General features: G+C 46.7%; 1 protein-coding gene across 3 annotated transcripts in view; it reads left to right on the top strand.

Annotated features, from left to right (window-relative positions):
- Positions 1–1,021: 1,021 nt before the first annotated feature.
- The window catches only part of ankrd11 (ankyrin repeat domain 11), a 252,452-nt gene continuing 226,273 nt past the window's right edge, over positions 1,022–27,200 (top strand). Inside the window, exons 1-2 of one of the 3 annotated variants that reach the window (XM_072518041.1) lie at positions 1,022–1,219; positions 2,327–2,551. The gene's annotated coding sequence lies outside the window, so the exon portion shown is untranslated. Of the gene's footprint in view, positions 1,220–2,326; positions 2,552–4,358; positions 4,415–27,200 lie in introns of those variants that run through there. The other 2 variants (XM_072518040.1, XM_072518042.1) reach the window with 2 other exon arrangements.

Genomic DNA, 27,200 nt, shown 5'->3' with positions numbered 1-27,200 from the left:
ATGTACTTTTAAGTTTGAACGATTGCGGCAGATTATAATTATATTTGCTGCAAATTTTTTTTGGTCGGTTCCACAACTCTCCTTTCACTTCTCGATTGTTTTTGAAAGATTTCGACTTCCTGCTGCTGCACGCCCAGAAAGCCAAGCCTCCACCGCTGGAGACACACCGAACACGTTTTTCCCTTTCCAAAGGCCGCTGTTTAGCATGGTCAGTGCTGAGGCGTCAGGCTAAATCACTTCATGTTCAATTCGTACGTGTGCAGGCGGGCTTTCACTTTTAACCCAACAAACTGTCGCTAATTTTGGTGCAAAGCCGCCCAAGGCTGATTAGCGAGTCTGCGGGACAAGCAACGAACTTGGACAACCTAGTCACGTGATTTAACCGCCCCCGACGGTGAGGTTAGAGGTCAACTTGCGGAAATGAAGACTACGATCCGATTTAATTTTTGTTACAACAGAGAAAAAAAAAATCGCCGTTTTTCTTGGGGGGGGGGGGGTAGTGGCTGAAATAAGTTTTAATATCAGAATCGGTTCGGTTTGCCCTCTCCGCGCGGCGGAGCGACTTCCGGTCGGCGTCCGGACCAATCGGGAGCCTCATTGCAGCGGCCCTCGGCCGGGCTGTCGCGTGACGGACCAATGAGGGCCGGCGTTGCAGCCGGGCCCGCGGAAAGTCAAAGGCCGTTTGGAGACGTTTCTCCCCCCCCACCCCCCCCCCCCAAAAAAAAACAACTCAGATGTTCCGAAATTATTTCCCTTAAAATTAAAACGTCCGTTTTTTCTCTCTCTCTCTTTCTGTCTTCCCCACCCCCTCCCATTCACAGTCCTGCTCCCTCCTCGTGGCGGTGCCGGAGAGGAAGCGGGTTGCTCTTAAAACTCCAGAGCCGTGGGGGGACGTGTCTTTGACTTTGTTCTTATGGCCGGTTTAATTTGTTCCGAAGGAGGTTGAATAGGACGGAGGGAGGGTGGCTGGTTTTGCGGGGGGTGGGTGGGTGGGGGGGAGGGGTTGGGGGGGTGGGGGGAGGGAGGCGAAGAAGAAGAAGAAGAGGAGGAGGAGGAAAATACATTCCTGCCCGAGATCGGTGTGCGTGCGGATTGAAGGCTGAAAACACTCTGCTGGGCCCCGGAGTGGGGACTGTGAATGGGAGAAGGCGGACTGGGACTGGCGTGAGGAGAGTGGGGGGCCTCCCTCCCCCACTCCCACTACACACACACTGGAGCGGTAAGTGAAAGGAAGGACTGCGGCAAACCGAAAAGGCAGCAGTGAGTGAGCGAGTGAGAGTGAAATCCGAAATAATTTACCCATGCTGCTGTAGTTCACTGACTTGTGTGGGAAACGTGTGTATGTTTGCATTCCTGTGCTCACAGCCCTGAGCCATGTTTCCTGAATAGTGTGCCCCCCCCCCCCCCCCACACACACACATGTGTTCATTAGTTTGCATGTCATCGATTGCGATTTTACCCCCGATTATTTGTGGTACTTAGTTTCTGCGGTGTCGTTCAGGTACAAATCCAGAGTTCATTCCTCTGGAATTGTATTTTGTCAGGCGAATGGAACGTTTTTGGTGTCTCTGCGACACACTTGCATCGACAGTTGATGCAAGACGTTTTTATTATCTTCATTCGGTTAATCTGATTGCGGTTCATTGTTTGTAAATAAATGTCGATTCGCTGTCACTTTCAGCTTTCTCGTACAGAAAGTAGAAATTTAAACATTGTATCAATTTACCCAATTTTTTTTGCGAATATAGGAAAATGTGCCTACATGGTATAATTTCCTCAGTTCATGAAAACGCAGCCTTTGCTGCATTTTAAGAGAAGGAATTTAGTGCTTGGAATGTTTTTAAGAAATTATGTTCTGAGTAGCAGGGTACTGATTTCATTGAATGAGTGTGGATGATATTTTGGTTCGAGATTCTCTGAAAAAAAGGTAATGAAGTACATCATTTAACTCACCAGTGAAGTGGACAAATTATTTGGTCTATAATTTGAAATATAGCTTATGTGACCTGGGTTATGGGTTTGTTTAGTGTTGAGTGCAGTACAAATATATGCTTTTTCCTTCTCTTCACCACCCCTACCCCATTTTTTCCTTTTCCTAAATTAACTTTACCCAATGAACGTTTGGAAGTCAAGTTGTGAACAGGAATGGGGCACTAGTTTTGTTTACCTCACAAACCACCTTTGTAAAGTTGCAGTTGGGTAACTTCATTACGGATGTGAGAACCTGGGGCTTTCCCATTGATAAGCAGGACTTTTACATGCAAGTTTTAAGCACACTCCTTTTCTTTTTCATCTCCAATTTCTTCCTTTTCTTTTGTCATGGCAGACTGACTGACGTGTGATTTTGCCATCATTACAATCAATCCAAACCGGTCCAGCCCAATACAACCACATTTTCTTTCGCAGCCAAGAAGTCAGTAGATTGCAATTGCCAGTAGGAATTTTGGATTGATCTGTTTTTCTTCACATCATTGAAGCAAGGGCACCTTTGTTATCACTTGTGCTGTTCACCCATCTGAGATCAGCTAGATCAACACAGATTGCAGAATATGTAAGTTGGTGTTATGATTTAGTGGTTGATGCCTTTATACATCATGGCATCTTGGGGAGCTTATGAAAATGATCTGCATGCCTCCCTGATTTCTTTGCAATTTGTCTTGAGTGATGCTGATCAGGCCTGATCTGTGGCCTGTGATGGCTGATCCTCGGGTAAAGTGAGAGCGATTGTCCTTTCCTTCAAGGCAGCATTTAACTTGAGTGTGGCATCAAAGAGCTCTAGCAAATCTGTTGTCAATGGGAATCCAGGGAAAATCCCACTATTGGTTCTAGTCATACCTGGCACAAAGAAAGATGGCTGTGGTGGTTGGAGGTCAATTATCTCTGTTTGAGGACATCACTGCAGGGGTTCTTCAAGGTAGTGTCCAAGGCCCAACCATCTTCAGCTGCTTCATCAATGAACTTCCTTTGATCGTAGGCTCAAAAGTGGGGATGTTTGCTTATGCCAAGAGTTCAACCCCATTTATGACTTCTCAGATACTGAAACTGCTCTTATCCAAATGTAACAAGACCTGGGCAATATCCAGGCTTGGGCTGAAGAGGGGTTTTTCACAGTAACTTCATTGAAGCCTACTTGTGACAATGAGCGATTATTATTATAAGTGGCAAGTAACATTCGTGCCACAAAAGTGGCAGGCAATGACCACCTCCCAACAAAAGAACTATCGTCCCTTGACATTCAATGGTATTACCATCACTGAATCCCCACTGTCAAAATCCTGGGGGTTAGAATTGACCAGAAACTGAACTGCACCAGCACTGTGGGTGTACCTGCATCCTCAGCGATTTCAGCAAGAAGGCAGCTCAAAACCATCTTCTCAAGGACAACTAGGGCTGGGCAATAAATGCTGGCTTAGCCAGCAGTGCCCACATCCTGTTATTGAAATTGAAAAATATAAAAATACCGTGGCTGCAAGATCAGGTTGGAGGCTAGGAATTCTGTGGCCAGTAACTCAATTTCTGATTCCGCAAATCCTGTCCACCACCTAATGAGGCGCAGGTCAGGAGTGTGATGGAATACTCTCCACTTACTTGGATGAGTGCAGTTCAGACAACACTCAAGAAGCTCCATACCATCCAGGACAAAACAGTCCACTTAATTGGTACCCCTTCCATAAATATTCACTCCCTCTACCACCGGTGAACAGTGGCAACAGTCTACTGTATACAAAATGCACTGCAGGAACTAAACAAAGGGTTATTTGACAGCACCTTCCAGACCCACAACTGCTACTGTCAAGGGTAGCAGGTCGCTGGGAACACCACTACCTGGAATTTCCCCTCCAAGCCACTCACCATCCTGACTTGGAAATATCTCGCTGTTCCTTCACTCTTGCTGGGTCAAAATCCTAAAAAGCACTATGGGTGCACTTGCACTCCGGGAACTGCAGTGGTTCAAGAAGGCAGCTCACCACCACCTTCTCAAGGACAACAAAGGATGGCCCAGCCAGTGACACCCACATCCTGTAAATTAATTTGAAGAAAGGCTGTTGTTGGGTCACTATTGTTTACAATAGAGCCTCTACATTGCAGACCCTTGTTAGAAGTGGGTGTTGGCGTGGACTTTCTTGTGCTTGACTTATATTTCATAAAGTCAAATTGCCTGCAGATACTATCGATGCTCATAAATTAATATGAATCACTTTGCTGTGCCTCCAGAGAGAAACTAATGTCCGTTGAATTGTACCCTTCAAAAGCAGGGGTGAAAATGAGCTTGCGTAACATAAAGGAAACAATCTGTTGCTTTGCAGACCAATATTGCTGCCTTTTACCGATGGTGGATCATCTAAAATGGGAAAAGTGTTAGGGAACTGTCAGAAAAACATCTGCCTCGGAAATTGAATCATATTTTAGACAGGTAAGTTAGTGAGAGTCTCCCTGGGACACAAGGACCTGGAAGGATGAATACTACTGATCATCTGAAAATTTAACTTCAGTTAGAATTATGGCACTAGACAGAGACTGTTAAATTACAAGCAGTGGTTTGTCAAATGAATGCACATAATTCATCTAAAACTTGAAATGGCGCACTTATCCTCAAACAATTTAATTGTCATTACATTTGCTATTTTTTGAGGACTAGGCATGTTTAAGGTTTCATACGTTATATGTTAGTGAGGCATCTCTTTGCTGAGCCTCATTGGAAAAGTATTTGCTTGGGTTTCCCTTGTCAGTCTGCAGATCCTAGCTGAACGCATCTACTGTGAACCCCAGTGTGGTTTCAAAAGATGATCTACTGTTGATGTGATCTTCTCAGTCAGGCAGCTGGAAGTGAAATGCAATGAATGTGGGAAATATTGCCTCCATTGACGTCATAAAGGCATTCAACCATGTGAGCAGAGGCAGACTACCTAAGCTGCTCATTTTTTAAAAACTGGCTGCCTGTCGAAGCTGCTCAATGTGGTCTCTCTTTACTGCGATGAGTAAGGCCAGTTATGACTGGCAACATTGAGTCTCTGAGATCTTCAGTGGAATCAAACGGCTGTGTGATGGCACTGACTCGCTGCAGCATTCTTCTCGCTGCAGTATTCTTCTCTGCTGCTGCCATATGCCTTCAGATCATCTACAGAGGGTGTTTATTTGCGTATCAAAACTGACAGCTGTTCAGCCTTGCTTGCCTGAGATCCAAGACAAGTGCACCAAGTCATCATTAGTTAATTCTTCTATTCTGAGGATACGCTAGAATTCCATAATGAGGAACATTGTCAGTGGCAAATGGACATACCCTCTCATGCCTCAAGTTTTTAACGTCAGCATCACAAAGTCACATATAGTGCATGATGTTGCCATACTGTCATCTATCATTATTGCCAATGTGCGGGGCGGCGCAGTGTTTAGCATTACTACCTACGGCGCTGAAGATCCGGGTTCGATCCTGGCTCTGGGTCACTGTGTGGAGTTTGCACATTCTCCCTGTTTCTGCGTGGGTTTCACCCCCACAACCCAAAAATGTGCTGGTTAGGTGGATTGGCCACGCTAATTGCCCCTTAATTGGAAAAAAATAATTGGGTATTCTAAATTTATATAAAAAAGGATAAAACATTGACAATGGGCTTCACCTATCTAGGTTCCTCAGTGGCCAGCAATTTTTCACTAGACACTGAAATTAAATCTCTTTGCAGAAGCTGCAGCTGTAATGCCCAACCTGAATAAGGATGTGTGGGACAACAGCAATCTGATCGAGAATGCCAAATGGAGAGTCTGCCAAGCCTGTGTCCTTGGTGTCTATTTTTATGGACCGATCTGGACAAGATGTGCAAGGCAGGAGAAAGGCTGAATGGTTTCCCTCTTTGCCATCTCACATGTATCCTTGGCATCTCTGGGCATGAAAACATTGGCGGGTGCTAACTTCCATCATCATGCACTCCTTGCTAGGCCAACAGTGTCAGTGCTGGCTTGGCCGCGTTCGTCGACGGATGCCAGCTCAAAGAACTTCAGTACAGTGAATTAGCCACTGGGTCATGACCTGGGTGTCATACCTCAGCTACAAGGACACTTGCAAATGACAGACATCTGGAAGCCAGTTGCTGACTTGCTGACTGACTGGCTAATTGTTGAAATGGATCCAGAGAACATAGGCTGGTGAATCGTGTACCTTGTCAGTCCCCTGTTTTTCTGCACTACCAATGTGGCAGAGATTACCATGCTAAAGAGAGGTCCCTGTGCCACACCCGGCAATGCTTTATACAGTTGACCACCATGGCGCAAACCAGCATCTTAAGAGATGGAAGACAAAAATGAGGCGATATGTCTAGTGCGGTTGAGAATCCAACCCAGACAATTACCGCCCGATCAGTCTACTCTCCATCAGCAAAGTGATGGAAGGAGTCATCCACAGTAATATTAAGTGGCACTTACTCGGCAATAACCTGCTCACGGATGCTCAGTTTGGGTATCGCCAAGGTCACTTGGCTCCTGATCTCTTTACAGTCTTGATTTAAACATGGACAGAAGTACTGAATGCCAGAGATGACTGCCCTTGACATCAAGGCAGCATTTAACCAAGTATGGCATCAAGGAGCCCGAGTTAAACTAGAGTCAATGGGAATCCGGGGGAAAACACTCCGCTGGTTGGAGTCATACCTGGCACAAAGGAAGATGGTTGCGGTGGTTGGAGGTCAATCATCTCAGCTCCAGGACATCACTGCAGGAGTTCCTCAGGGTAGTGTCCTAGGCCCAATCATCTTCAACTACTTCATCAATGACCTGCCTGCCATCAGAAGGTCAGATGTGGGATGTTTGCGGTTGACTACACAATGTTCAGCACCATTCGCGGCGACTCAGATAATGAAGCAGTCCTTGCCCATATGCAGAAAGACCTGGTCAATATCCAGGCTTGGGCTGACAAGTGACAAGTTACATTCGCGCCACACAAGTGTCGGGCAATGACCATCTCGTACAAAAGAGGATCTAATCATCGCCTCATGACATTCAAAGGCATTGTCATCGCTGAATACCCCACAATCAACATCCTGGGGGTTACCATTGATCAGAAACTGAACTGGACTAGCCACATTAATACTGTTGCTGGGCAGCTCGGTGGCACAGTGATTAGCACTGCTGCCTCACTGCGCTGAGGTCCCAGGTTCGATCCCGGCTCTGGGTCGCTGTCTGTGGAGTTTGCACATTCTCCCTGTGTTTACGTGGGTTTCACCCCCAAAGATGTGCAGGGTAGGTGGATTGGCCAGGCTATATTGCTCCTTAATTGGAAAAAATGAATTGGGTACTCTAAATTAAAAAGAAAATACTGTTGATACTCCTTCCACAAGCATTCAAACCCTCCACCACTGACGAACAGTCGCAGCCTTGTGTACCATCTACAAGATGCACTGCAGCAACTCGCCAAGGTTCCTTAGACAGCAGCTTCGAAACCCACAACCACTACCATCTAGAAGGACAAGAGCAGCAGATACCTGGGAACCCCGCCACCTGGAGTTTCCCCTCCAAGTCGCTGGGACAAAATCCTGGAACTTGCTCCCTAACATCACAGTGGGAGTATCTACATCTCCAGGTCTGTAGCGGTTCAGGAAGGCAACTCACCACCACCCTCTGAAGAGCAACTAGGGATGGGCAAGAAATGCTGGCCTAACCAGCGATGCCCACATATTGTAAATTAATAAAATAATGTTTTTTTTAAAAACTTGTTCGGAAGCTGTTTCCTTTTATCCTGAAATTACAACGGTCAGATTTCAGTGGAATGAAGGTTCTATTCCTCAAATAATATTCAGTCCTTCAGATGTAAAATTTCATTTTCAACTCTGGAGAAGTCTGATCCCAAATATTTCAAGCATATTAAGCAACTTCTGACAATTTATATTTATATTCATAGCTGTTTTTACATGTGGTAAGCTTCATGTAGCTTTTTCCAGATTGAGAAGTTTTGATTCTGATAAAGCCTTTCTGATAAAGTCTTTTATTAGAAATCCTAAATTTAAAAAAAAGTGATTTGTTGGTTTCTGCTAGAGTTAAAAGTGTGGCATAGATTAGGATGAAAATAGCATGGGAAGGATGCAATGGCAGAGGTGGGGAGGGCATAGGAGGAATGCATGCTAGGGATGACATGGGAAGCAACAATGGCACGAGGAATGGAAGGAGGGGATGGCAGTGGTGGGGGTGACATGCGAAGGATGGAATGAGATGGGTGAGCATAGGTGTGGTATGGACTGGAGGGTGGAATGACATAGGATGGCATGGTGGGGTGGATGAGATGGTGAATTAGTTGAGTATACTAATTTGACCGCAAATATTTTGTGGGCCTCTGCGATATTTGACTAATCTGATAATCCTTTGGACGAGGTAGTGGTAAGGCTCTAAGTGATTTATGTGCTAGTTGCAGTGCACTTGGATTTTCAATTGACTTTCAATAAGGTGAATAACTGATGACAAAGGAGGGGGCACGTGAATTAATTGAGGGATATGAGACATACAAAGTAGAGGAAGGGCAGCACGGTGGCGCAGCGATTAGCATTGCTGCCTCAAGCGCCGAGGTCCCAGGTTCGATCCCAGCTCTGGGTCACTGTCCGTGTGGAGTTTGCACATTCTCCCCGTGTTTGTGTGGGTTTCGCCCCCAACCCAAAGATGTGCAGGGTAGGCCACCTACTGGCTAAATTGCCACTTAATTGGAAAAAATGAATTGGGTACTCTAAAATTTTTTTTTTAAAGAGTAAAGGTGAAGGGTAGTTAAGCAGATTGGAATACAGCAGTGGTCTGCAGGAATCAGTGTTAGATATACTGTTACTTGTAATTTGCATGAATGATTTGGACCTGAGAACAAGTAACAGAATTTGCTGATGATACCAAACCTGGGCCTTAACTGACACTGAGGAAGAATGAAACACAGTGGAAAAAGGCTTTGGAAAATTTTGTGGGCTGGGCAGTTAAGTGGGAAATTAGCATTGATACAGATGTGAGATCATAAATATCGGTAGAAAAAATGGAAATATCACTTCAGCTTTTAGGAAAAAGAACCTGCATTGGTAGAAGAGAAGAGGGATCGAAGTACAGATGGACAGTATTTAGAAACAGCATAACAGTCAACAAGTTCTAGAAACTTTATTATTTTTAATTCATGTGAAACTTGGAAAGTCTGCATTTCGAGTACTGTGCACAGTTGTGGTCTCTATATTATAGAAAGTACATGGAATTGCTGTAGAAAGTGCAAAGAAAATACATGAATGCTACCAAAACTGAGATGACAGCTGTTAGGAAATATCAAACCAATTCAGTTTTTTGGGGGGGAAACTGAAAACTTGGAGATGAATGGTTTGAACAAAGCTGGGTGTAGAAAGAATGTTTTCACTTGCGGCAGAATCTAAAACTTGGGACTGTAAATTCAAAATTAATACCAAGAAACCTGATGAGAAAATTAGAAGAAACTACTTGACTCAGAATGACCGACTGTGGAACTTGGCATCACAGGTTGAGGCAAATAGCCTGGATGAGTCCAAGGAGTAGGAGGATATGCTGAAAGGCAGAGGTGGGATAGATGGAATGGGAGAAAACTTATGTGAAGTATGAACACAAAGAATACTAGTCTGGCTGGTTGGCTGGCCTGTTTCTGTGATGTATAATCTGCATAAATATCAGGGTGCTATGTGGCTTGAAACTTGGAGAGGATGGTGTTGCCAGGCAGCTGCTACTGCTTGGATGGTAGAAGTCACTGGTTTGGCAGGCATTTCCGAAGGAGCCTTGGTGAGTTATTACAGTGGGTTCTCCAGATAGTACACACGCAGCCACAATACACTAGTAGCGAAGTGGTGTAATTGTTTCGGCAACTGAGTTATGTGCCAATCAGACTGCTTTGTGTCGTTGAACTTGTGTTCTGTTGCAGCTGTACCCATTCAGGCCAATGGTGAGTATTCTGTCGCACTCCTTTTTAAAAAAAAATTAATACAAAAATGTAGAGTATCCAATATTTCTTTCCCCCAATTAAGGGGCAATTTGGCATGGCCAATCTACCTACCCTGCACATCTTTTTTTGGGGTTGTAGGGGTGAGACCCATGCAGACACTGGGAGAATGTGCAAACCACACGGACAGTGACCTGGGGCTGGGATTGAACCCAGGTCCTCCGGGCCGTGATGCAGCAGTGCTGACCATTACGCCACCGTGCGGCCCGCATTCTGTCGCACTCCTGATCTGTTCCCTTATGTGGTTGAGAAAGGTTGGTGATTCCAGGGCTGCCGCATTCACTGGTTGGGAAAAAAAAGGAACTTCACTCCATGGCTGCTGTTAGCTGCTTTTGTCTTTACCAAGTGAGCATTATTCGCCTGATCTTCAACAGTGAGAGTAAATAGCTCTCCAATTGTGGAGGGCAATTATGGCCAAACACAGTCCTCATTTGGCCTGCATACAGAATGTTATACAAGTACAATTAGATAATTAAAATGGGGACAGTTGCCAATTTTCCTTTTCTAATCTCCAGTGCTTTCGCATTGAGCCTTTGATGATGTAGGAGCAGCACCCCACCACCAACTTGGAAAGTACAGGGTTCAACAGTCATCGTGGGGAATGGAAACTGAAGTTCAGCACTGAATTCTGGATTCATGTCCAGTGCGTGTCACCTTAGTGCATAGGTTATGGGAGCATTAGTTCCTCAAACCTATTTGACAAAACGTTTGTTGATTTCGTATCCCTTATGTGTATTTTAATACTCCATGTTTTTGGTTATTTATCATTTATTTTGTCAACCTTTGTTGTACTTATTTTTTCCATTTGCCAGGATCTGAAATTCATCTTTCTTGTTTTACGTTATTTCTTGCTTTAGTCCATGACTCTTTCAGTAAGTAAAACTCTTGCCCATGACGAGTGTAAATAAATTCTGTACCACATTCTTTTTTGACCATCTCCTGTTGATCATCTGTCATTTTACTCATTAACAGTCTTGCCCAGTTCACTGTGAGCAGTCTGTTCATTTCATTGAAACCTGCCTTGCCTAAATCTAGAATCTTAACCAAATTGCATTTCTTCCTTTTCATCATATTCTGATTGCTACCAGATAAATGTTCATATATGTTCAGGCTATAAACTAAATCTGGTTCACTAAATCTAATGTCGTATGCCCCCTTGCTAGTTTTAATCATATCAGTAAGTTCACTTCCCATTCATAATCTGTATGAAAGTTAAAATCCTCCATTAAAACCACTCCTCTCTCAGTACATGCTTGTCTCTGCATTTATGCAATCTACAAGTTCAAAGCTGCTTCCAGGGGTCCTATACGCAATCCCAACTACAGTCTTAAATCCTTTTTTATTCTACATGTAAAATTTCCAAAGCTTATCTCTTGTTCTATCGCTTCCATCATTGAAGTGATTTTAAAAAATATATATATATATTTATTAAAGTTTTTTAACAACACAATTTTTCCCCCTTACAAACAATTTCCCCCCCCCCGTAACAAAATAACACAAAATCGCACTGAGCAAGATATATACATGGCAAAATGGTATATTTACATAGCTTTATACACTGCCTCTCGCCCGCACGTGCCAGTTTCCCCCACTCTCCCATGTTATCTCCTGCTCATCCATCCCCTCAAACAATTTCTCGTTCCCCCCCCTCCCCCCAGGGTTGCTGCTGCTGCTGACCGACCTTCCTCTAACGCTCCGTGAGGTAGTCTAGGAACGGTTGCCACCGCCTGTAGAACCCCTGCGCAGACCCTCTCAAGGCAAACTTAATCCTCTCCAGCTTTATGAACCCAGCCATATCGTTTATCCAGGCCTCCACGCTGGGGGGCTTCGCCTCCTTCCACATTAGAAAGATCCTTCGCCGGGCTACTAGGGACGCAAAGGCCAGAATGCCGGCCTCTTTCGCCTCCTGCACTCCCGGCTCATCCACTACTTCGAATATTGCTAGCCCCCAGCTTGGCTTGACCCGGACTTTCACCACCTGAGATATTGCTCCCGCCATTCATCTCCAGAACCCCTCCAGTGCTGGTCATGACCAAAACATGTGGACATGGTTCGCCGGACTCCCTGAACACCTTCCACATCTATATCCTCTACCCCAAAGAACCTACTCAACCTCGCCCCCGTCAAGTGCGCTCTGTGAACCACCTTAAATTGTATCAGGCTGAGCCTGGCACATGAAGAGGAGGAATTAACCCTACCCAGGGCATCAGCCCACAAACCTTCCTCGATCTCCTCCCCCAGCTCCTCCTCCCATTTACCCTTCAACTCTTCTGCTAGGGCTTCCCCCTCTTCTTTCATCTCTTGGTGTATTGCCGAAACCTTGCCCTCCCCGACCCATACACCCGAGATCACCCTGTCTTGAATTTCCTGTGTCGGGAGCAGTGGGAATTCCCTGACCTGTCTCCTCACAAAAGCCCTCACCTGCATGTATCTGAATGCATTTCCCGGGGGTAGCTCAAACTTCTCCTCCAGTGCCCCTAGGCTCGCAAATGTCCCGTCGATGAACAGGTCCCCCATTCTTCTAACCCCCGCCCTGGAACCCCCCCCCCCCCCGTCCATCTTCCCTGGGACAAACCGGTGGTTATCCCTGATCGGGGACCACACCGAGGCACCCACTGCACCCCTATGCCATCTTCACTGGCCCCAGATCCTTAACGTTGCCGCCACCACCGGGCTCGTGGTGTACTTTGATGGCAAGAGCGGCAGCGGTGCTGTCACCAGCGCCCCCAAGCTCGTTCCTTTGCAGGACGCCATCTCCATCCTCTTCCATGCCGCCCCCTCTCCCTCCATAACCCACTTACGGATCATCGCCACGTTTGCTGCCCAGTAGTAGCTCCCTAGGTTTGGCAGCGCCAGCCCTCCTCGGTCCCTACTGCGTTCCAGGAACCCTCTCCTTACCCTTGGGGTTTTGTTCGCACACACAAACCCCATAATACTCCTACCTACTCTCTTGAAAAAGCCCTTGGTGATCACGATGGGGAGGCACTGGAACACTAACAAAAACCTCGGAAGGACCACCATTTTTACCGACTGCACTCTACCCGCCAACGAGAGCGGCAACATGTCCCATCTTTTGAAGTCCACCTCCATTTGGTCCACCAACCTCGTCCGATTCAGTTTGTGTAGGGCCCCCCAGCTCCTGGCTATCTGGATCCCTAGATACCGAAAACTCCCCTCCGCCCTCCTCAGCGGTAGGTCCCCTATCCCTCTTTCTTGGTCCCCTGCCTGGAGTACAAAAAGTTCGCTCTTCCCTACATTGAGCTTCTCGCCTGAGAACTCCCCAAACTCCCTCAAAGTCTGCATGACCTCCACCATCCCCTCCATTGGGTCCGCGTACAGCGACACCCGATGCTCTTCTCCCCCGCGGACCACCCCCCCTCCATTTATTAGACTCCCTCAGTGATATGGCCAACTGTTCGATCGCCAATGCAAACAACGGGGGACAGAGGGCACCCCTGCCTCGTTCCTCGGTACAGCCGAAAGTACTCCGACCTCGGCCGGTTCGTCACCACACTTGCCACTGGGGCGCTGTAAAGGAGCTTAACCCAGCTAATAAACCCTCCCTCGAACCCAAACCTACGCAACACCTCCCAGAGGTACTCCCACTCTACTCGGTCAAAGGCCTTTTCCGCGTTCATGGCTGCCACTATCTCCGCCTCTCCCTCCTCCGATGGCATCATTATCACGTTTAAGAGCTGCTGTACATTCGTATTTAATTGCCTGCCCTTTACAAATCCCGTCTGGTCCTCATGTATCACCCCCGGGACACAGTCCTCAATCCTCGTGGCCAGCACTTTTGCCAATAGCTTAGCGTCCACATTAAGGAGCGAAATCGGCCTGTACGATCCACATTGCAGTGGGTCCTTGTCTCGCTTCAGAATCAAGGAGATTGTCGCCTCCGACATTGTCGGGGGCAGGGTCCCCTCCTCTCTTGCCTCGTTAAAGGTCCTCACTAGTAGCGGGGCCAACAGGTCTGCATACTTTCTATAGAACCCCACCGGGAACCCATCCGGCCCCGGGGCCTTCCCCGCCTGCATGCTCCCCGAACCCTTACTCAGCTCCTCCAACCTGATTGGTGCCCCAAACCAGCCACCTCTTGCTCCTCCACCCTCTGGAACCGCAGTTGGTCCAGGAATCTTCCCATCCCTTCTTTCCCCCCCCCCCCCCCCCCCCCCCCCCCCCCCGGGGGCTGGGATCTGTACAGCTCTTCATAGAAGGCCTTGAATACCTTGTTTATTTCCGTTGCACTCTGGGCCATGGCTCCCTCACCATCTTTGACTCCCCCTATTTCCCTCGCTGCCGCCCTCTTACGGAGCTGGTGTGCCAGCATCTGACTGGCTTCTTCCCCGTACTCTTAGGTCGCCCCCTGCGCTTTCCTCCACTGTGCCTCTGCCTTCCCCGTGGTCAACAGGTCAAACTCCGCCTGGAGCTGTTGCCTTTCCCCAAGTAATCTTTCCTCCGGGGCCTCTGCGCATCTCCTGTCCACTCGCAAAATCTCCCCCACTAACCTCTCCCTTTCCCTGCCCTCTGTCTTCTCCCTATGAGCCCTGATGGAGATTAGCTCTCCCCTGATCACCGCCTTCAACGCCTCCCATACCACCCCCACTCGCACCTCCCCGTTGTTGTTGGCCTCCAGGTACCTTTCAATACACCCCCTTACCTTACCACACACCACCTCATCTGCCAGCAGTCCCACATCCAACCGCCACAGCGGGCGTTGGTCCCTCTCCTCTCCCAGCCCCACTTCCACCCAGTGCGGGGCATGGTCCGAAACGGCTATGGCCGAATACTCCGTCCCCTCCACCCTCGGGATGAGCGCCCTGCCCAGCACAAAGAAGTCTATCCGGGAGTATGCCTTGTGCACGTGGGAGAAGAAAGAAAATTCCCTGGCCTGCGGTCTTGCAAACCTCCATGGGTCCACTCCCCCCATCTGGTACATAAACACCCTGGCCGCCGCCGGCCTCTTTCCCGTCCTTGATCTGGAGCGGTCTAGTGCTGGATCCAGCACTGTATTAAAGTCCCCTCCCATTATCAGTCCTCCTACCTCCAGGTCCGGGATGCGCCCCAACATGCGCTTCATAAATCCAGCATCATCCCAGTTCGGGGCGTATACATTTACCAACACCACCCACGTCCCTTGCAACCTACCACTCACCTAGCCATCCCCTTTTCTGGGGGACCTCCGTCCCGGCCACATCTTCTGTGTCCCATTCCCTTTCGGCCAGTGCAGCAGCAACCCTGTTTTCCCCCCTTCCCTCCCCCCCCCCCCCCCCCCCGCTAGATCCCTGTCTAGCTTTTTTGCTCCCCCTATATCACTCCCGTAAGTCAGCTGACGCTTGCTGACCCTGGCTTCCCCCGCCTTCCCTTTGACGCCCCCGTGTGGGAATCTCCCCATGAGTAGACGTTCCTACGTTCCCCCTCCTACCGTTCTTCCCGCGCTTTCCAGAGCCTGCCCCGCCCCCCCCGACGCAGCTTCTGTTGCGGCCTTGTCTCTCGTCCCCAGCCCATATAACATTCCCTGCGCGTGCTTGCCCCCCTATATACAACCGCTATCATACTTCAACCCACAAATACCCCCCACCCTCACAAACCCTCAACTAGACTCCAACATTTCAGTTAGTATAAAGGTCCACGCATCTTCGGGAGTTTCGAAGTAGTGGTGTTGACCGTTATATGTGACCCACAGTCGCGCTGGCTGCAACATTCCAAATTTCACTCCTTTCCGATGCAGCACCGCTTTGACCCGGTTGAAACCCGCTCTCCGCTTAGTGACCTCCGTGCTCCAGTCCGGGTATATTCTAATCTCAGCATTGTCCCACTTGCTGCTCCGCTCCTTCTTGGCCCATTTCAGGACCCTCTCTCTGTCCGTGAACCGGTGAAATCTCACCACCATCGCCCTTGGCGGCTCGTTTGCCTTGGGCTTCCTCGGCAGCACCCGGTGCGCCCCTTCCAGCTCCAGCAACCCCGGGGGGGCCTCCGTGCCCATCAGCGCCCCGATCATTGTGCCCGCATATGCCGCGGCGTCGGCCCCCTCCACTCCTTCTGGGAGGCCCAGGATCCTCAGATTGTTTCTCCTCAACCTGTTCTCCAGGTCTTCGAGTCTTCCCGCTCACATCTTGTGTAGCGCCTCGTGCCGCTCCACACTCACCGCCAGGCCCAAGAGCTCGTCCTCATTCTCACTCACTTTGTCCTCGATCTCCTGAATCTTCACCTCGTGGGCTTTGTGGGTTGCCCCAAGTCCTTCAATTATTGCCAGCATAGGCGCCACCATCTCCTTGCGCAGCTCCTCGAAGCAGCGCTTGATGAATTCTTGCATTTCTTCTTTGTCCTCGGCTGCCGCCATTTTGTTTTTTTTATCCTTCTTCTCCCGCTGCTCCAGTGCCGTTTTTTTGGCAGTTTCGCTGCGGGTCCGGTCCATACAGGTTAGTGGGGGACCTCTCTCCTCTCTTCCCCACGGGTTGGCTGTGTGAAAAGTTCCGTTGGGGCTCTTCTATCGAGCCCGAAAGTCCGTCTTCGCGGGAGCTACCGATTCGTGCGGCTTAGCTCCGCATAGCCGCAACCGGAAGTCCAGCTGATTGATAGTTAATTGCAAATGCCAACTAACTTGCTGTTTCTTTTAAAGTTTTAGAAGTTCTGAAGTTAACTTGTTGAACTAAATTTCAGTTAGATACTGCCCTCCCAGTACTACTTGCCAAAGAACCCCAGTTGAATCAAAAGTTCAACTTTTGCAATCTGCTGCCTTGGAGCAGTCACTTAATTGGCTGATGTTGCTGCATTTGACGGAGCACTCATGAACCATGTTCACTGTCATAGATGTCATCTGTGACTCCCACTGACATCATAGAATCATAGAATTTACAGTGCAGAAGGAAGCCATTCTGCCCATTGAGTCTGCACCGGCTCTTGGAAAGAGCACCCTACCCAAGCGCGCACACCCACCCTATCCCCATACCTCAGTAACCCCACCCAACACTAAAGGCAATTTTGGACTAAGGGCAATTTAGCATGGCCAATCCACCTAACCTGCACATCTTTGGACTGTGGGAAGAAACCGGAGCACCTGGAGGAAACACACAGGGAGAACGTGCAGACTCCGCACAGACAGTGACCGAAGCCGGGAATCGAACCTGGGACCCTGGAGCTGTGAAGGAATTGTGTTAACCACTATGCTCCCATGCTGCCCATCATCTGGGTGCCATGACAAGGAAGTAAACCGATTTGTTGTGGTTCAAGTATGGAGTTGTGCAAAAGGTACATGGTTATGAAAAGCGACATGTTCACTGACTTGATGTTGAGATATGATGGTTCACAATCATGGGGGAATCTAAAGTTTTTTGAGAGGTGATTACATGGTTTTAAAAGAGAGAGGGAAAAGTACATGTCCGTTAGCATGGAGGGCAGGTAGGAAATTTGCTCGATCAGCAGTCTATGCAATTGAGTAAGGGAGCCAGAGGTGGATCTTGTGGACAAGATGCGCTTGGACTGAAACAAGGGCAGGATGCAGGATCCCAGTGTGTGACCGGGTAGATTAGAACATGGGAAATGTTTGGTTCAAGGGCAGGGAAAGTGGGATGATAGCAACAGGCGCAGTTGATCTCAATCCCAAAAATAAAGAAATCCAAATCCTTCTAGTAATTTCTGTTGGAGCTGAGGGTAAAAGGGATACAGGGGAAGAGTTAAAGGATCACTTAGAAGTGGAGTATTGAAACTGGCCTTATTTTTGTCCTTCTGGGATGACTGGGGTAGTGGGTGGTTTTGACAGAGCAAAATTAGACCTTTGTGCTTGTGTAGTGCAGCCACATTTGGTGACCGATGACGTGGACAGTTGTATACTGGATCTAATTAAGTCTACACGCCTCATTTCCTGGGGAGCGAAGATGAGATTGATGTGGAAAAGGTAAGGATGGAAGAAAGTATTAATTTTTCTCAAAACCAGGGATATAATATGCAGCTGAGGGAATGACTGGCCACATAAGGTGTAAATGATGGCTAATGGAAGGCCAAAGTGCTGTTGTAAATTATTTAAAGGGGAGATCTTTTAGTTCCAAGTTTGGGTGTGGAAGTGGATCGAAGAGTGGTGCGGGATACACTCTTTGAGACTGTGGCATTAGTGCGGCTATGTAAGGGGCCAAAGTCAGCAGAGTGCCTGTATTAGAGGCAGCGTTTTGGTGAGTTAGGAGGGCAGTGAAATAAGACCATAAGACATAGGACTGGAAGTAAGGCCATTCGGCCCATCGAGTCCACTCCACCATTCAATCATGGCTGATTTCAACTCCATTTACCCGCTCTCTCTCCATAACCCTTAATTCCTCGAGAAATCAAGAATTTATCAACTTCTGTCTTAAAGACACTCAACGTCCCGGCCTCCACCGCCCTCTGTGGCAATGAATTCCACAGACCCACCACTCTCTGGCTGAAGAAATTTCTCCTCGTCTCTGTTCTAAAGTGACTCCCTTTTATTCTAAAGCTGTGCCCCCGGGTCCTAGTCTCCCCTGTTAATGGAAACAACTTCCCTACATCCACCCTATCTAAGCCATTCATTATCTTGTAAGTTTCTATTAGATCTCCCCTCAACCTCCTAAACTCCAATGAATATAATCCTAGGATCCTCAGACGTTCATCGTATGTTAGGCCTACCATTCCTGGGATCATCCGTGTGAATCTCCGCTGGACCCGCTCCAGTGCCAGTATGTCCTTCCTGAGGTGTGGGGCCCAAAATTGCTCACAGTATTCTAAATGGGGCCTAACTAATGCTTTATAAAGCTTCAGATGTACATCCCTGCTTTTATATTCCAAGCCTCTTGAGATGAATGACAACATTGCATTTGCTTTCTTAATTACGGACTCAACCTGCAAGTTTACCTTTAGAGAATCCTGGACTAGGACTCCCAAGTCCCTTTGCACTTCAGCATTATGAATTTTGTCACCGTTTAGAAAATAGTCCACGCCTCTATTCTTTTTTCCAAAGTGCAAGACCTCGCACATTGAATTTCATCAGCCATTTCTTGGACCACTCTCCTGAACTGTCTAAATCTTTCTGAAGCCTCCCCACCTCCTCCATACTACCTGCCCCTCCACCTATCTTCGTATCATCGGCAAACTTAGCCAGAATGCCCCCAGTTCCGTCATCTAGATCGTTAATATATAAAGAGAACAGCTGTGGCCCCAACACTGAACCCTGCGGGACACCACTCGTCACCGGTTGCCATTCCGAAAAAGAACCTTTTATCCCAACTCTCTGCCTGACAGCCAATCGTCAATCCATGTTAGTACCTTGCCTCGAATACCATGGGCCCTTATTTTACTCAGCAGTCTCCCGTGAGGCACCTTATCAAAGGCCTTTTGGAAGTCAAGATAAATAACATCCATTGGCTCTCCTTGGTCTAACCTATTTGTTATCTCTTCAAAGAACTCTAACAGGTTTGTCAGGCACGACCTCCCCTTACTAAATCCATGCTGACTTGTCCTAATCCGACCCTGCACTTTCAAGAATTTAGAAATCTCATCCTTAACAATGGATTCTAGAAACTTGCCAACAACCGAGGTTAAGCTAATTGGCCTATAATTTTCCATCTTTTTCCTTGTTCCCTTCTTGAACAGGGGGGTTACAACAGCGATTTTCCAATCCTCTGGTACTTTCCCTGACTCCAGTGACTGTTGAAACATCATCACCAACGCCTCCACTATTTCTTCAGCTATCTCCTTTAGAACTCTAGGATGTAGCCCATCTGGGCCCGGAGATTTATCAATTTTTAGACCTCTTAGTTTCTCTAGCACTTTCTCCTTTGTGATGGCTACCATATTCAACTCTGTCCCCTGACTCTCCGGAATTGTTGGGATATTACTCATGTCTTCTACTGTGAAGACTGACGCAAAGTACTTATTTAGTTCCTCAGCTATTTCCTTGTCTCCCATCACTAGATTACCAGTGTCATTTTGGAGCAGTCCAATGTCTACTTTTGCCTCCCGTTTGTTTTTAATGTATTTAAAGAAACTTTTACTATCATTCCTAATGTTACTGGCTAGCCTACCTTCAAATTTGATCCTCTCTTTCCTTATCTCTCTCTCTTTGTTATCCTCTGTTTGTTTTTGTAGCCTTCCCAATCTTCTGACTTCCCACTACTCTTTGCCACATTATAGGCTTTCTCTTTTGCTTTGATGCATTCCCTAACTTCCTTTGTCAGCCATGGCTGCCTAATCCCCCCTCTGATAACCTTTCTTTTCTTTGGGATAAACCTCTCTACTGTGTCCTCAATTACTCCCAGAAACCCCTGCCATTGCTGTTCTACTGTCTGAAGGAAGAGGATGAGGTGAGTTGAGATGGCAATTAAAATCACAGATGAAGGAATCATTTGGTGCAGTAAATGAGGGGTAATAACTTGTAGAAACTCACCAAGAAGTTGGAGGATGATTAGAGAATGTGGGTCTTGGAATCATATAATTTGCAGTGCAAAAGGAGGCCACTCGGCCCATTGGCCCTTGGAAAGAGCACCGTACTTATGCCCACACCTCCACCCTATCCCTGTAACCCAGCAACCCCATCTTTCTGGACACTAAGGGTAATTTATCATGGCCAATCCACCTAACCTGCACATCTTTGGACTGTGGGAGGAAACTGGAGGAAACCCACGCAGACACTGGGAGAAAGTGCAAACTCCACACAGACAGTTACCCGAGGCCGGAATTGAAACCGAGTCCATGGTGCTGTTAGGCAGCAGTGCTAACCACTTAATGGAGAGTCGTCCGCTTAAGGGAAAGTTGACATCTTGTAAGGCACTGAAAAAGTAAAAGTTGCTAGAGGGATAAGGGAGAGACCGGGGTGTGATACAGTGTGATTTTTACAGTTTCACTGCTACAGTTTCGTGGAGCAAGAACAACCAGACAGCTGTAACGGTCAAAGCATTGCCACCTTTGAGCAAAGCATGTACAACGTGAATGTCATCACTTGCTGCCATTTGCAGATCTAAATTGTGTGTGACTTTTTGCTGCTGCGAGGATTTAAATGAAGGGTGCTGTTTTATTATGGTATAGATTACTTTCAGGGAGGTGGAATGAAAAATGGAGGTTCAAGATTTGAAATAGAAGTTCCATAGCTCTTACATGATAAAGTTGATCTGCCAATGAATAAGGTGACATGCGCCTGTGAGTGGGTGTATGTTTGGAGACCGTTTGAAAAGCCTGTGCACAGAAGCTTTCTGTGTGGGAGCACAGTGCAGTGAACATGTGTTTGAATACATTCTCTGGTCCATAACACAAGTCACACTCCCACTATCACTTCTGTTGTTGAATCTACTAGTTTGTTTAATGACAGTGTATAATTTAAACAAAACTACATGATCGACTGTGGGAAGTCTGTGCCATGCTATCAATTTGGAATGGTGCAAAAGTTATACAGCTGAACAGGTTCTTTTGAGATTTTTATTCTTAAAGAGTTTATAATGCCCTCAAAACAGCAATTAAGTCTGTGACCTTTTCTGATGACTCAGAAAGGATACCCAGATGATTGCAAAGGAAGAATACATTCATGCATTTCCAGATAGCGTTCCAGGAGGCCTCCGTAATTTTCAAGGAAATTACTTATACAAAATGTGGCAGTGTAGATCCTCAAGTAATGCATCCATTGCCATTTGGCTATCTTTATCAATGATGAAGCAAATTTAATGCTGGGTTGGAGCATGTTCCTTAATTCTTCATGCTAAGTCTCTCGCAGCCTGTTACAGTCTGTAACTTATTAATGTCACAGAGGTAAACTCCGAGAAAATGTTTGAAATACCCAGCAGGTCAGGCAGCATGTGTGGAGTCAGAAAGCGAGATAACATTTCAGGCCAGTGACCATTTTGCCAGAAATGGAAAAGGCTAGAGATGGAATAGCTTTTCAGCAAGCATTAAGTTAGAGAAAAGGGACTAGGAAAGAACAAAAGAGAAGATAGAGTGAAGTCAAGAGTGATTAAATGACAACATGGATGATGATCTGAAGCCAAAGTGGGTGGACAAGTAAAGAAGCAAAAGATGGGTTTTGAGGACCCGTAAGTGGCAATAGCAGCATCATTAGCAGTGCCAATTACCTCAAAGAATTGGGAGCTAAGCTTAAGATCTATCTATATATATATATATATATATACATACTTAGCTGTCCATAGCTTGATGTAAGAAATAAGTCAACCAACTTCCATCAGCTAGCAAGTAAAGAGTTTTATTGCGAACACTCTGTTGGGTAAAGGTGTAGAAATTATTCGCAGACATTTTGAAAATGTACAAATGTCCAACAGCCCACTGACTCAAAAGCTGCACACAAACTCCTGTAAGCATCCAAGACGAAATAAAAATCTGCAGGGTATCAGATCTTAAAACTTGGCCAAGTGAAAATTAAGTCAGATAAAAAAAAAAAATATTCATGGATTGTCCGGCTGCTTGTTTACAGCTGAAGGGTCACTTTCCACAGTAGCTGCTGGTACTTGAATTTCTCACTTGAACAGTTGTTGCTGGCAAATTCACTTTTCTCTTTGGAATGGTGTTGATTTGGAATCCTTGAAGAATTCTTGGTTTGCAGCAATGAGATCTACTGGTGGGTTTTCAAATCACAAATTGCTCAGCTTTTCTAGAGTTTTCAGAGAGAGATGGGGTGAGGCTGTTACCTCTCCTATCCCTGTGGCAGTCTTTCTTGCTTGGTTCAAATCCAATATATTTCACCCACAAGCTGAGTCTGATTTCAAGCTGGTCTTATTTTAGCCATTGCTTTAGGCATCATTAGAGATCTGTTCAGGGTCTCTTAGATTTGTAGTTGTACTCTGGACGTAATAGAAAGTGACTATGACTCAGTATTGTGTTAAAACAATTTTCTTCAATCTTGAATAATGCTTATAATCGGACAATTATAATTGATAATATATAAAAAGGGCAAAAGATAACTTTATTAAAAGGAGAAAGCACTTTGTATAGAGAAGATTGACAGGTGGTTGTTTAAACAATAACCCAATTTGGTCTGTTCCAGTCCACCCCCAAAATTGGTACATAACGTTACCGTCCCCTCAGTACATACATTACCAAGTTGTTGAGTAACCCCAGTGCGTGGGCACTGTGGTCAGTTGCTCATCCGTGGATGACTATTCCACTCTGGCTGCGGCCCTGAGTCTCCGAAGCAATGTCTGTTTAAACTGTATTTATTGGCTTCACTCCAGTCTCTGGAAGGCTGCTACACCGTTCCAGAACAAATCTCAGTTCTTATCAGTTTTTCTCTGTGTTCTCAAGGTTCAGCAGACATTGCAATATTCAGGTTGATTACGTAGCCCTTGATGGTGTGTTCTCATCTGCCATTGATCAGGTGACATGTCCATCAATTATACTTCATCTTTCTGATGCTTCAGATGACTTCACCAGATAGGATTATTCAGCGACTTGGTCAACAGTCCAAGGGTCACAGAATGCCGTATAATATATATAAACACTTTATTTTACTTTTCTGGCCTGAGGAAATGAAGAACTTAGCCTAAACAACTGTGTGGCCAGTATAGAGAGAAGGCAAGATCTAGAAAAGCAGGTCACTACTGATTGTGCGTTAATAATAATTATACCAGGTGAGAAAATACAAAATGACTTCAAATATTAAAAATCAAAACAGCAGAAATAAAATGCAAAATACAAAATTGGAAAAATGCGTGGCTGCAGGCCTTGGGCCTGCACCGGTTCTCAGAGCTCCATAGACTCTCCATAAAGCAGCTTGTGTCCTTTGCAAATGTAACATAGTAGGTGCTGTTGACCATTGCCCTTTATTTAACAAAGGTTTATTTAGGCAATGTGCTCTTTTTAAAAAAAAAAAAATCAATGTTTGTATATGTCTGGCCGATTATTAATATTCCATACAACACTACTTTCGGTGGCGGCATGTAGGATGAGGTCGCACATTGGAGGGCCCCTGCTTGAGGCTTGATTTTTTAAAGAATTTAATGCCCGGTCTCGGAGGCAATTTTTGGTTAAATAAGTGCAGGAAGATATAAGGAAAAAAGATGTCCAAAACCCAAAGGAAAACGGCCGTGAAGAAGGGAGCTAATGAAGGTTCGCCGTCGAGTGGAAGGGTCGGCTGAGGAACTGAAAGGAAGGCGGAGACTGGGTCACCGGGTGAGGCCGCACTGCTCACGGCAGAAAAGATGACCGAGGTGATGGCCGTGGAACTTGAAAAACCGTTCACAAAGCACATGGAGGTGATGAGGAAGGAGAAGGTGCTGGTGGAGGAGGCGATTGCCCCGGTGAGGGCGGCGGTTTCGAGAGTATCGGCCGAGGTGCGGGAGCAGGGTGAGACACTGAAGGAAGTGGAAGAGGCATTGTCGCAACATAATGATCAACTCACCTCGATGGGTAAGGAGCTGCAGAGGGCGGTGGAGGCCAACAGGGGTCTGTGAGCCAAAATGGAGGACTTGGAAAACAGATCTAGGCAGCAAAATCTGAGGATCGTGGGTTTGCCTGAAGGGGCGGAGGGCCCAAGGCCTACAGAGTATTTTGCCAGGATGTTGACAGAGCTGTTGGGGGAGGGGGAAGATACCTCTCGGTATGAACTGGATCGGGCTCAGAGGACATGGAGGCCTATACCAAAGGTGAATGAGCCGCCAAGAGCAGTGACTATTTATTTCCGTAGGTACCGTGTGAAGGAGAAGGTCTTGTGTTGGGCAAAGCAGAAGCGGGAGGTCATGGATGTCATTCATTGTACACTTTCGGGGATTGGATGGCCTTGTATATTAGCCATGTGGGGGGTGAGCTGTATATATTAATGGTGACTATGAGCAATTCCTGATTCCTTTTTGTTTTTTATTCGATGTTTATATTGTTAAGCAGGCTGTTTGGGGTTAGTGGGTTTGTTGTTGTTAATAAGGGGATTGACATTGTATTCGTTACCGTTTACTGTTTGTTGGTGGGTGTAAGTTTTGAAGAAAATGTGAAAAAGGAGAATAAAAAAATATTAAAAAAAAATATTCCATACAACACACCTCCAATGTCACCAATGCTTAATCCATTTCCATCAGATAGATTAAATCAGGAAGAACCACTTCCCCGTATTCTATTCCCGGCTTGGGCCACTGTCTGTGCGGAGTCTGCACGTTCTCCTAGTGTCTGTGTGGGTTTCCTCCCGATGCCCCAGTTTCCTCCTACGAAGTTCCGAAAGACGTGCTTGTTCGGTGAATTGGACATTCTGAATTCTCCCTCTGTGTACCAGAACAGGCGCAGTAGTGTGGCGACTAGGGGATTTTCACAGTAACTTCATGGTAGTGTTAATGTAAGCCTACTTGTGAGACTAATAAACATTATTATTACGAGGTTGTGGATTGAAATCCAAGAGGCCCGAGAAAAAACTGAAGCAAGTCAATGCTGCATCTTCTTGGCCCACAGCAAATGCGACAGAGACTGCCATGCTAGAGTGGGACTTTAAAAAATTTCATTTTTTCCGCGATGTGAGCTCCACAGGCGAGGCAAGCATTTGTTGCACATCCCGAACTGCTCTTGAGAAGAAGGGGTGAGTTGCCTCCTTGAACCACTGCAGTGGTGTAGGTATACCCACTGTGCTATTAGGGAGAGAGAGTTCCAGGATTGTAACCCAGTGACAGTGAAGGAACGGCAATATATTTCCAAGTCAGGATGTTGAGTGACTTGGAAGGGAATGTCTAGGTAGTGGTGTTCTCATGTATCTGCTGCCCCTATCCTTCTGGATGGTAGTGGTTGTAGGGTTGGAAGGTGCTGCGTAATGAGCCTTGGTGAGTTATGGCAGTGCATCTTGTAGATGGTACACACTGCTGCTCCAGTGCGTTGGTGATGAAGGGTGTGAATGTTTGTTGAAGGGGTGCCAATCAAGCGGGTGTTTTGTCCTGGAAGGTGTCAAGCTTCTTGTTGTTGGAGCTGCACCCATCCAGGCAAGTGGGGAGTCTTCTATCACACTCCTGACTTAAGCTGTGTAGATGATGGACAGGCTTTAGGGTGTCAGGAAGTGAGTTACTCACCGCAGGATTCTTAGTCTCTTGACCTGCTCTTGTAGCTATGTAATTTATATGGCTAGTCCAGTTCAGCTTCTGGTCAATGGTAACACCCAGGATGTTGATAGTGGGAGATTCAGTGATGGCAATGCCATTGAACGTCAAGGGGTGATGGTTATTGGAGATGGACATTGCGTAGCACTTGCATAGCGCGAATGTTACTTGCCACCTGTCAGCCCAAGCCTGGATATTGTCCTGGTCTTGCTGCATTTGTCACGTGGACTACTCAGTGTCTGAGGAGTTGCAAATGGTGCTGAACATTGCGCAATCATCAGCGAACATGTTCACATCTGACCTATGTTGGAAGGAAGGCCATTGATGAAGCAGCTAAAGATGGTTGGGCCTTGGACACTACACTGAGGAACTCCTGCAGTGATGCCCTGGGACTGAGATGACTGAACTCAAACAACCGCAACCATCTTACTTTGTGCCAGGTATGACTCCAACCAGTGAAGAGTTTCCCCCTGATTTCAATTGGCTCCAGTTTTTCTAGAGCTCCTTGATGCCATACTTGGTCAAATGCTGCCTTGATGTCGGGCAATTACTCTCATCTCACCACTGGAGTTCAGCTCTTTTATCCATGTTTGAACCAAGGCTGTAATGAGGTCAGTAGCTGAGTGATCCTGGCAAAACCTAAATTGAGCATCAGCAAGCTTGTTTTTGCTAAGTAAGTTCCACTTGCTAGCACAAGATGACCCTTTCCAACACCTTTTACTCATGATTGAGAGTAGACTGTTAGGGTGGTAATTGGCTGGTTGGATTTGTCCTGCATTCTGGGTGCAGGACATACCTGGACAATTTTCCACATTGCCAGTAGATGCCAGTGTTGTAGCTGGGCTGGAACAGCTTGGCTGGGACGCGGCAAGTTATGGAGCACAAGTCTTAAGTGCTATTGCCGAAATATTGTCGAGGCCCAGAGTCGTTGCAGTATCCAGTGCTGTCCTCCACAATTTGCAGCTGGATTTGACAGGACTGCAGAGCTTAGATCTGATCTGTTGGTTGGGGGATCATTTAGCTGTCTGTCACTTGCTACTTGTGTTGTTTGGCATGCAGGTAGTCCTGTGCTGTAGCTTCATCAGGTTGACACCTCATTTTTAGGTATGCTTGGTGCTGCTCCTGACATGCCACAAGGAACAAAGAAAATTACAGCACAGGAACAGGCCCTTCGGTCCCTCCAAACCTGCACCGACCATGCTGCCTGTCTGAAGTAAAAACCCCCA

Source organism: Scyliorhinus torazame, chromosome 10, assembly GCF_047496885.1.
Source record: "Scyliorhinus torazame isolate Kashiwa2021f chromosome 10, sScyTor2.1, whole genome shotgun sequence".
Lineage (NCBI taxonomy): Eukaryota > Metazoa > Chordata > Chondrichthyes > Carcharhiniformes > Scyliorhinidae > Scyliorhinus > Scyliorhinus torazame.
The sequence above is the reverse complement of the archived record's forward strand: the minus strand, read 5'-3'. Positions and strand labels throughout refer to the sequence as shown.